At 35.9% G+C, this 12,160-nt stretch overlaps 1 protein-coding gene across 2 annotated transcripts in view; it reads left to right on the forward strand.

The window, feature by feature from the left end:
* The first annotated feature begins 1,787 nt into the window (after positions 1-1,787).
* Positions 1,788-12,160, forward strand: part of shroom1 (shroom family member 1) — a 25,743-nt gene continuing 15,370 nt past the window's right edge. The window contains exon 1 of one of the 2 annotated variants that reach the window (XM_024266008.2): positions 1,788-1,996. The gene's annotated coding sequence lies outside the window, so the exon portion shown is untranslated. Of the gene's footprint in view, positions 1,997-8,081; positions 8,235-12,160 lie in introns of those variants that run through there. The other variant, XM_024266009.2, reaches the window with a different exon arrangement.

The raw sequence follows: 12,160 nt of genomic DNA on the forward strand, positions 1-12,160 counted from the left end.
CCAATTTAACAAAAGTAGTAGTTAATATAGGAACTGATATGATCCCTTCCATAAAGGACAAGAGCTTTAATTTTAAGGTCAACTATACCATTACCACAACATTTTTAGGGGAATCGAATCCACACATAAACTCTTCATTTTTGTATTGATACATCAAAATGAGCTTTGAAAGGGAAAATATTGTTTTGAGTTTCTTGCTGGTTAGTAAAGAAAATTCTTAGGGAAATTGCCTACAGCAATGAAGTGTAGTACAGTACACAATGTTTGCGACCATTGCTGTGGGGAAAAAAAGCTCTCAGTGAGGAAAAAGCCACCATGTGGACAAGATCTGTTACTGTCAATCACTATATGATTGTGAAAAAAATATTAACTGGAGGGATTTTTGTTCAAGGAAAAATAATTAATACAGGAAGGGTAAATGTACTAATAGTATATGTACTTTTACTAACTTTCATCATTTTTAGATCTGGCTAAAACTGGACTGAGATGTAAAAAGCAAACAAAAAACCATTGTACTTATTCACTTTCAGTTTATAAGAAGGTAAGCTATCCATAAAAAACAATCTCAGATTTTTTGCGTCTTTCCAAAAAATAAAAATAAAAATAAAATAATTAGATCAAATCTCTTTGTTCCACACTATCTCAAAAATGTGTATTTCATGTTGCAAGCCTGAATTTAATTGTCAATTGCAAAATGCAGTTTCAAATTACATGATAAAATTGCAAATTGATTTGTCAATTGAGAATTGGATATTACTTTTAAGTATGGGTGAAAAAAACTTTGATACAAAAATAGTAGTGTTTCAATCAAATGTAGATTTATAGGTTTGTACAGTACAGCATCACTTAGCTGTTTTTTAGTGTTAAACATACAACCAAGGTACTATTCTGTGACCTTTATAGTGCATGCTTTAAGCAATAATTTGCATACAAGAGCTAAAAGAATGCCAATGCAGAGGCCCAGGCCCAGCCTATGTACATTATGCAAATACAGATTTCCAAGTTTCAGTTTGCTGTCTCTTGTATTTATTTGGTAACTTTTGTACTTGAAGTTGTATTGATTATTGACACACTTTAATTATCTTCCTTGTTGTTGACCCCACACTTGCAGATTTTTTTAGAAGTTTACATTGTGGCACAAGGTGAAAAGTTTTTTATTTGGGTATATTAACAGTTTTGTATATGGAATTTGCCTTGAAAAAATTAATTGAGTAAATTGACCTTGATGTCTTCAATTTCTTCAAAGAATCCTAAAATGATATGCTTATTACAAAAAGAAACACCATGGAGAATGTGTTTTTCCAGAAAGTCCAAAAATAAATGTGTAATGGTTTTCAGATGATTATTATTACAAAAAGTACAGCTGGTGTCGATATCCTTTAATAATATAATATAATATAATATAATATAATACAATATAATATAATATAATATAATATACGTTTTTTTGCTGTTGGGATTTTTCCCATTCTAACTTGATTTCACGGTTACCATTTAAATAAAACTTTATTTACAAAATTAACAAGTCGTCCATCTGCATCATTATTTTTCCCGTTCTCACTAGTTACAAACAAAAAAAACAACAACTGACCTTCAATAGTTGTAAATTCAGTGTGTGCACAGAATTTCGTAATTTACGTTAAACTTTTTCCTTAATCACATCAGGAAAAGTTCACTTTTTCACGATTCCGCCGTTACCACAAACTAACCAATCAAATCTCGACAATTCCCAAAGGTCCCGCCTACCTCGGTATCTGATTGGCCTCTTTAAGCCTCCCTTACCTTTCATCCGCCTCTGTCTCTCCCGGGAATAAGGTAAGCTAGCTGAGAGTAGAGGAAAAGGGAAGGTTATTAGTGGACGCTGCACTCCACAGAAAGTCACTCGCTCCTTTTGAGTTGTGATACTTTTACTTTATTTGTTAATTATTTGAAAAGAAGACTAAAACGGAAAGCAGGAGGAGTACACGCTGATATCTACAAAAGTCACCGGGAATCGGTAGGTCCGTTAAATATTTAGACTGAGCAGCAGGTGCGTTTGGTATCGCGGTACTTCTCAAGGTATTGGCTGTCATCTGTCACCTTTTTGTAATTGTCTATGCATCTATACGATAGTTTTATCAAGAAATAATTTCACATTTTCGCTCTACTTTGAATTTGTTTAGTTTTGCTTCGGTTTTGCCCTTGAGTTTGGCTATTTTCTCTTGCCTCAAACCTTGACTTTGCTTATGTTAGTAAGATACATTGAGCGTTGGTTTGTAGCTTTTAATAACTTATCTATTAACGTTCCTTTTTCGGGTTTTGCTACGGAATTTGGGGGGGAAAGTAATGTATTTTGAAGTATTACCAGGTAGTCTAAAAATAATTTTAATATCATAATAGCGTGTCTAGTAGCCTAGGGAGCAGAAGTAGCTCTGACCACCGTTATCACCTCATCTAATTGCTGTTCTCATAATCAGGTGTTGCATAGAGGCGCCATAAAACTGTCCGGGTTTAACCTCATACTCTTTACTCCAATTGATACCTGCTTGTGAATTATGCACAGGGTAGCTAGCTTTTTGCTAAATGACTAGGGCTATGTTTTATTCAACAAAGGGCAGTGGCAGGGTTGCTGGTTTGGAAACCAGACACTGGCATTTTGTGCTGTGGCAGAGAGACGGATGCACTCATGCAGGTCGTCAGTCAGATGGTGGGTGCAGAGGAGAACACTGGGGCCTCTGTGTGTTGATGATGGTCAGGGGGTTGCTCTCCAGGCCCTCTCTTAATATATGGCTATGGGCCCACATTGTCATCCCGAAGGCAGCACTGAGATGCTCAGATCATAATAGACGGTTGTGTCAAAATAATGTTTGCTTTTATGCTCAGAAATGGATGCAGAAAGAATGCAGTTAAGCCAACACAGCTGCTTTGATTAAATATTGTGATTATTTTCAGATCAAGATAAGACACTCATCGCTTTTTCACAACACCAAAGTGAGTGGAATTCCACACATTTGGTTATTACATATAGGAGGGTCTAGAAAAGCTCAGAGAGGTGTTTTTCCCCATTCTTTTTTTTAGAAGGGCGATGAAGAAACAAAAGATGGAAACAAACGGAAAGGAAAGCCTTTAAAATGCAGCAGGGTATGTGTTTCTGTGAGATGGGGGAATACTTGTAAACATACCCAGGGTGTTAAAATACAATCCATCATGTCATGCTTGTTTTTTTTTCCCTGCTTTTCTGCTCTCCTTATAAAGGTGAGAATTTTGAAAACATAAATTAAGTGCAGCCAAAGTTTTAACTTAAGGCGTTACAACACAAAGAGGAAACAATTTGGAAAATGAAAAAAAAAAGAAAAGGTGATTTACTGTTGGAGCAAGTGAGGGGTTGTGACCCAGGTGTTTACATTCTTTCTGTGACCTTTCTATGTCTCCACCTCCTCAAGGATTACTTAACAGTTTTTTGTTGATATAGGATCACTGCAGACTATTTTTTTCTGAGCATTTCTTGCGTCCTCTGGACAAAATATTTGCTAATTTTCAAAAAATTAGAATATTTAAAGTAAGTGATTGCCATCAGATCTTTACCCCGCGTTCAAATTTTTGCTCCCATTTAGGTTTATCCAGAGGTTTTTAGATTAAACCAATTGAAATTTGTTGCAGAAATTTTTAGTTAAATTATGAATTTGTCAATTCATGCAAATTATTTTGTTTTCAAATATATTTATTATTTTTCTTCTCAGCTTTGTATTTAGATTATTGTTGTTTCCATTTACTATAAATGAGAACTGGTCTAGTGTTCCAAACAGGAAGTACCCACTGGTTCCAAGCAGTCAACATTTCATAGACTATAGTGAAAAATAAATAGCTGTTTCTTAGTCATTCAATTTGTCAGAATAACCATTTTTGCATACAGTTAATGGTTGTATCCAATCTACGTCATTAGCTTCAGCTGGTTCATAATATGCTGAAAACTGCGCTTGCATACAACGACACAGTAGATTTTCCTCACATCCGTCATGCCTCTGCACCGTCCTGCGAGGTCGTAACAGAGGCCGAGCAGGTGCTGTCTGAATCCGAGAACCTAATTGCTACAACACAGCGTTCCTCCCAACAGTGCAGCTGATTCCACAATCCTGTGAGAGTAAACGTCATGCTGCATTGTTCTCTTTAATCAGCCTGTCTATTTAATTTGGAGGTATAGGATGACTGCTGGGGGAAAACTGTGTGATTTCACCGACACTCCCTTGTCAACAACCACAAACTAATCTGTCAGTTTTGCTTTTTTTTAGACTGATCTGACTTAGAAAGATTAGCTTGTATCATACCAGAATGATGTAAACAGGTAAACCGCCTTTTCTGTAAACTAGTGTAACTCTGGCTATGGGAAGAATGCCTCATAAATGACAGCCTGACTAACACAAATAAAATGGGATTACACAATGAAACAAGTGCTACCATAATCAGATTATTATCAATCCGTGTGACATTACTTAGAGGTTATCCGAGGCAGAGGCTGGTATGTTGGGAGTAGTGTCAACAAATAGGTGTCATAACTTTTTTTCAGTTAAGTTACTTTTAGTTTTGCTCTTATTGTTCTCGCATTCCTGTAAGGTCCTGGAAGTTTTCTGTAACTCCACCCTATCCTCTCTCAACCTGCATGATGACTTCCATGAAAACGGATATGTCTTTCTTTTGTGATGGAAAGAAACGGAGACGAGCACGGGTCATTTTTTTTTTTTTTCCTTAAGTTGACGTGTTTTACTCCGACTGATTACTATAATTAGTGACTACACCCTATCAAAAATAAGTGCTCACTATCTGAGAGCAATTTAATCTATTGTTATAATGTAATGGGATATAAAGAAAATAAAGTTATTCAAAAACTTCTGGAGAAAAAGCAAAATGGAATTTGTTTTTTGTTTTTTCTTCATGAAAAAAAATTAATTTAGGTCAGGTAATAATTGATCGACATAGTTGCAGTCATGTGGTGTTCGCTTTTTTTGGCACGAATGTCCCTGAGAGGGGGATTAATTTGGTTAATGTACACTTTAGAGTGTTGGGATGACCACACAACAGGTGCATTACATCATACCAGTGTGATGGTAACATCAAACACTGATAAGAAAATCCAGGTCGATCATTTGATAGTGTAGAAAGAGAGAAAAGGCAGCTTTTATAGTCGAGTTACAGCTTCTTGAAGGATTAGAGAGTCTTTGAATACAACATTTGCAGAATAATAGGGGTTAGGTATCAAACGATGGAAACGGGTCTTTGAACAGTCCATCATGTGAAGGAAATGGGTATTAACTTATGGTTTACCTCCATGCTAACAGTTTGCTGAGTTCTGGCGCAGTTGAAAGAGGCTTGGTACAAAATGTCAAAGTGCTGCAAATCTTGCTCCAGGATTTTATTATTGCACTTTTCCGGCCAGGCACGAACCACTAAAATTGATTTCTCCTCCATGATCATTTTCCAAACTGGTGGCACTTCAGTGTTTTAAAAAAGAACACTACCTTATTGGTCAAAGTTCAACTGGTTTAACTTTCAACGCACGTTCAAAAGCTGCACATTTTGTGCCAAAAACTGACTTTAAAATGTTGCGACACGAGAACAAGAGAGTTTTGAACGCACAAGCCTGAATTCCACGCATACATACGTTAAGATAGACTTTTCTTTGGAAGCGGTCGCTTGAACGTACATTTCTTAGCCCGGTGTGAGCGTACCCAGGAATAGATAAATCGTCCCTGCAGTGAACCAGAATCTTCCCAAAATTGTTTTTTAATGAGAGCCCTGGTGTAAATCTTTGAAAGATGCATCTTCTTGTGCTTGTCCAGAACTTTGAATGCCACAAAAAGAGCTGATCTTATGCATGTGTGCATGCCTCTCACTGACATTCCACATTTGTGGGGAATCCTCTGTGGGCAGTTTTCCACAATATGTTCAAGAGGTATATTTGCACTGAATACTCCGCTTGAATAGTAGTGAGTCTCCAGCTCTCTTTTGTCCTGTTTCCTGGGCTGTTTCTGCAGGCAGTTGGTAACTTTTTTTTTAAGAATACCTGGGTTCTTTCACTCATTTGTCTGTAATTGTGATCTGGTGTCAAAGCAGCTGAAGGTGGAGACCTTTAACGGTCTTGCATAACAGATGGCCATAAAGAGATAGAATAGGTGTCAGAGGTCAACAATGGCTGATACAAGAACCCTAAAGACAGGCTGGAATGTCAGCATGTTTATCTGTCTTCCTGATGGAGCTACGCCCACTATATTGTATTGCCCCATAGGATCTATCTCTTGGTTATTGCAGTCTCAAATAACACAGTTAAGGTTTGTCAGTAATTTACTCTTAAAACTTGTTTAAAAATATCCACAAGATTGCTTTTACTTTTTTTAAGGAAAATGTTAAACCTAAATGGTGGACACATTTTTGCAGTTTTGATCTGAAAATGTACCCTGTGTAAAACATGCCACTAACATTTTTTTTCATTACCGTTTAAAATAATTTGTTTTTTTTTGGTTTGTTTTCATCATTTTTTGTCAGAGCAATTAGCCCATTATAACTGGAATATTTTTTTTTTGAAGCAAACAAACTTAACACATGGAAATATAGCAAAACGTGTTAGGAAAGATAATAATACTTACAATAAAAAATGTGCATTTTTATGTGGTTACTGGAAATAGATTTGCTAATTTCAAAACTATTTTCAAGCATTCTTCTCTCCCAGTTTTTGTAGATTTGGTCTCAAGACATGTAAATGTCATCAGAAACATGTTTTAGTTTTTCGTTTGTGTACAAAGTTCAAATATATTTTGTTTTTATAAATAGGCCTCAATGAGCAAATGTTTTTATGTAATTTATGAGAGTATATTTAAACTTTGAAGTATTGTATTTATTTTTTATCAAATATATGTCTTGAAACTTTTGAAAAGAGCAATTTAAGGTTTTTAGCTCGTTATTTTTTCCTGTTGTTTTTTTAACTTTTTATTGATCCGAAAAATTACCCGAACCGTGAGTTTTGTGATCCGTTACTCCCCTACTTCAAGGTAAAGCAGCCTGCTGTCAGTTGATTTTAATTTAATATCAAATTTAAAGCATTCCATTCTAGAGCATAAAATGTCTCGAGAAAGATAATTAACATCAGAATAATATTTGGTGTTGCATCAGACAAAACAGTAAATATGACCCATGCAGTCACATCAGTGTTTTTATGTCTACTAACCACGCTCCATTTATCTCCACTTTTCCAAAGTTACTTAAGCACAAAGCGCATTGCAGTGTTGAATCTTTTTGGTTTCTTCTGCCGTCTACACATTTCCTTTTACCTTTCCTTTGTTCCATTTCCTGCCCTGAGGTTAAAACTCTTTACTGCCTCCAGAACAATTGGCTCAAAATGAACTTCTGCAGCAGACAAGGAGCTGGGAGGCATAATAACTGTAAAAAACCGCTAAGCATGATGATCAGTATCATTACAGGTTTCAAAATGGTAATAAAAAGATGCTGCAAAGTTCTTCATGTATCACAGTTCAGGATAAGTTAATCATTTGTAATTAAGGCTGGAGGTAGAAATTGCAATTATCAGCACATTAGATGTAAATCTTTAGATGAAGCTGCAGTGTGAGCCGTTTCCATTGTTAGGATGGAGTTAACTATTGTAGTAATTTTACATCATTGTGCAAAGAATAATATTTGTCAGTATTTTAAATTATAGACATTTCAAGATCAAAAAATGAAAGAAGTTGAGAAAAGTTGCTCTGTTAGGATCACTTAGTTTTAAAGATTTTGTATCAGTTTAATCAACTATAACCTAAAAACATGGTTAGCTCAAAAGATGATCAGTGTGGGTCTTTAATCTGGCCAGTTTATTATGGTTTTATAAAATAAGCTATTGTTTCTGTTAACTAACCTATCAGGGAGTATATTTTCCTACTTTCCGATCCCGTTTGGAATCTGCCCTCCTCTTCATTTATGATAATGAACTCTGTGTTTTCTCTAAAGTTATGTGCCAATCCAGATTGGATTGAGGTGAACACGAGCGTTATCAGTTGACCCTCACAGAGTGCCTCTGTTTGCCTCCATGAAGTGTTTTGCAATTCAAATCTCTGGTGCAACAGTGAGCAAACTTGTCATGAAACTGCCGGTGCACAAAGCCATGTGTCGCATATCTGCCCTACTTTTTATTCTTCTTTTACCATGTTGGCTGGTGCAAAGGAAATATGACGGACTTGTCTCTTGCTCTCTTGGCACCATGATTGGTTGAGGTTGGTTTTAAATATTTTCTTATTTTTCTGTTGTTTCCTGAATCTTTTTAGTTGGTGTTCATTTTTAAAGCTGTGAGATTGAGTCTAGAATACAGTAACCTGACTGCAGCTGCTCCAGGAGGTCAAATGTAAAAGGTAAAAAACTCTTAGAATGTAGTCTGAGTACCTCAAAGGAAATCTGAGATATGTTTTACCACAAGTGTCATGATTTATCTGAGGAAACCCAATGCCTGAGTCGTAGCGGTTTCATCTGTTGATTAATAATAGTTAAATAGAGGACTGTTGTTTTTAACAGGTGCTATTATCTGAGGCTATTGCTAACACTTGCAGTTTTAATAAGTGCTTAAAGATTTGGAAAAAAAAAATTCTTCACAGCAGATTATAAAGGTGGAAATTCCTCTTGAATATTTCCAGGATTACATATTTAATGTCATTATGTAATGGATGTTGAAACAACATCTTTGTCCATAACAAAGATTCATGGTAGCCTTGCTTTCTGATGTGGATTTGTCAAAATAAAGTTTTCATATGTGGGTGGAAAAAAAGGGGTCATTTACTTCAACAGGATGTTTTAACCCATTAAGCTTTTTCTGTTGTGGAAAGAAAAAAAAAACTGCAGTTGTGCAACAAGTTATGACGTTGCTTCTTTGAATGTGATCCTGTGGCTTTATAACCCCATGACTTTGCTGCGGGCAGAACCAGGAAATGTGTCTTGCAGACTTTATCAGTTAATATTCTCAAACCGTCACTGTGACGGATGAGATCGCTTCCAGTTAAAGTGTCTGTGAGATTGAGGACAGCAGTTTAAACAAAAACTACGGTTGCAAAAATGCAAAATTTTAAAAGGAAGTTTGCACAAAAAGATCAGGGTTTCGCATTACATGAAAAAGAGGAGAGCTTTTGTGTACCAGTAATTCTAAAGCTCCACTAACACAAGTGTTAATATATTGAGCAAAGAAGTAAGTCTTGACCAGATGAAAACCTTCAGATAAAATGTGTTATATAGGCTGTTAGCACTACCTGCTCTACCTAGCATATTCCCCTCCATGTGTCCTCAACTCTGTTTAAGCCATAAAGAATAAGCGCCATATTTCCATAAATGTCAAGTGTTTAGCCTGCTGATGGATGTTGTTTCTGTGGTTACAAACTCTGTGAAAAGAGCAAATGATTGTTTTTATGGCCTTTAATGTCTGACTTGCCTTTCACATTCCTTGTTGAAGTAGAATTGTGCAAATGGAGCAAGGATGAAGTTTTATAGCAATAGTGTGAGTACAGATTGTTATATAATTTTTACTAAAGTGAGACTTTTTTTTACTGGTTCTGTGGGTCTGCTTTGTTTTAAGGCCATGTGTTTGCCTTTTTTTTGTTAAAGACCCACTCTTATCATCTTTTGATCGACTGTAAAAGTGGTCTTTTAATTATCATTATGCCGTTTTTAGTCAAAATAAAAAAAAAAAAATGTAATCTTCTAGGGCGCATTTTCTGCTAAGTGGCAGTAGTTCATTAGAAATTCACATCTAAGTTGTAGATGGTACCCTTTCCTGTTACCCATAACGGAGCTATCTGTTTACGTGCTCTCCTGCTAGCTTACAGCCCTTCACACCCCTTATGTAACATTACTGGTGCAACAAAAAAGGTGAGCAAAATTAAAGGTTTCTAGAAGTATAGTTTTGAGCCAGATGCCAGCTCGGATGAGGAAAATGAAGACGAACATGGAACTATTAGTCTACAAGTGGATACTTCAGAGTAGGGGACCTTTTGACCTACTCGGTATATTTCTTCTTCAAACTGCATTTTTTTCACATGCTCCTGATACCTAATGATTTGAATAAACAAAAAAAAATTCTAAAATGCGATTTAGAGCCTAATTTTCTTTATATATGTCCTCCCTAATAAAAAAAAAAAATGCTACAAGAACATATTAAAAGCACCAAAACACAATTTTCATTGGAGTGGGTATTTCACATTTTTCATTCTAGAAGAGTAATATTTAGAGTTTACTTTAAATATCTGATAAGGAACTAGTTGGCATTTGTTGTAATAGATAAGAGTGTTCTGCGTTTGGTTTTTCACCATGTTTTTCAAGTAAGGTTATACAGATAATTCTATTTTTTTTTTTTTTAAAGAATCAACCCCTTTTCTTAGAATGCTGTTTGCTTATCTACATTTCTGTGTTTCTAGTAAAACATGATGTATTCACAGTCAAAAGGGGGTTAATGTTTTATCCATTGCGTCTTTTTTTTTTTACTGTTCAGATTTAAAACGTATGCAAACGTTCTTTGAGAGTAATGAATAAGTGGTTGTTTCATGGGAACAACACTTGTCCTGTAAGAGTCTGCGTTCCCCTGTGATAAACCTGGTGGTGAAATCACCGAGTGCCATCCCTCTCAGAGTGCAGGCTCAGGGCCTTTTGTGTTTGTTTGTGGTCAGCTGATTTGAGCTCAGTTCATGTGTCAGGATGACTGTTCAACAGTAAGAGACTAAACAGACTAAGTATGAAAAAATTTACTTATTCAAACACTTGTGGAGATCAAATATGTGTTAATTAAGGACACATTTGTATTATATAATCCTTGTTCACTTGGTTAAAAGCTACAAGAGGAATTTCTTCCAGAACACTAAGATATTGCAATATCAGCAATAATTGACTTAAAGTTTTAGTCAAAGTTGCTTTGAAAAGTTAGGTTCTTTTTGTTATTTGGATTCATCTGTGTATTTCTCTGAAAGTTTACATGGGACATCTTTAAAAATACACTTTTGGTTGTCATCATTTTTAGATTCAAGCCATAAAAAATAGAAACACAAAAAACTTCCAGTGGCCTGCAGCTGCATACTGTTCCAGTGCAGAGGAATTTTGTACAGTATCCAGTTAAACTCGCAAGATCACATTGCAAATCCCTCAGGAGTCCTTAATACTAAAGTAATTGTCTTTGCAGAGGCCGGTTGAAAGTTGAGTTTGTCATTGGTCGAGGCATTTCTATGGGAGACATAATGTTTTTCTCTAGTTAATGCTTTACCACAAGCTGGAAAGAAACATTTATTAGCTTTGTTTTGAAACTCCTGTTCACCTGGTTGCCGTTTGTTGTACTTGTGTTGCCATCTTACCACCGTAATGCATCCTTGCAGCCACAGAGGAAGCATCATCCTTTAGTTCAATCGTAATTAAAAGCTGTAAAAATATCTGCATGCTGGATTCAAAACTTTAATAAAAACATTAAATCAAGTAGACCAAAGGTTGATATTGTCAAACAAGTATTTAGGGCAGATCAGGACAGGAATGTAGAGCTTATTAGAGTGTGACAGCTTGTCTTGGTCTGCTAGAGATTTCCAACACTTATGTGAGCACTGCCCGGCAACACTCCGCCACAGTTTCTGGCCCTTGTACATATGCACCAGACAAAGATTTTTTTTTTTGTTTGACACACAGACTAAAGAAGCAAGCCTTCAGTTGTTGGTTCTTTTCCTTTTCACACAACAACACACTTCATCCTTTCAGTGCTTAAGCCACAGCACTTCCACCTTTTCAAACCGGCTTCCTCTTTGCCTCTGTTTGATCAAGCGCAGGACACAATGTTAGGCATTCAGCATAGTGACTTTCACAAGCATGCTGTTGCTACGACAACATTACACTTTGTGTCTCATAAAGATAACGTACAAAATCCAAAGTGCACTATATATATATATATATGCGGTCCCAATCTACAATTTCAAAATCAAGTTCCCTAGAAATTTCCCAGAAGTCTTTGCTAAAACCAATATACATCGATGCTCACTACATTGGTGAGTTAACATTTTTGTGAAAAAACTGTTTGAAGGTCATTTTTAAACCAACATTTTCATCGTCAGAACACAATGTGGAGTTATAAATAGATTTTTTTGAAATGCTCGTATTGATTAGATTTTCACTGTAGGAAATCGGTAGCGTC

This window comes from Oryzias melastigma, linkage group LG14, assembly GCF_002922805.2.
Source record: "Oryzias melastigma strain HK-1 linkage group LG14, ASM292280v2, whole genome shotgun sequence".
Taxonomy (NCBI): Eukaryota; Metazoa; Chordata; class Actinopteri; order Beloniformes; family Adrianichthyidae; genus Oryzias; species Oryzias melastigma.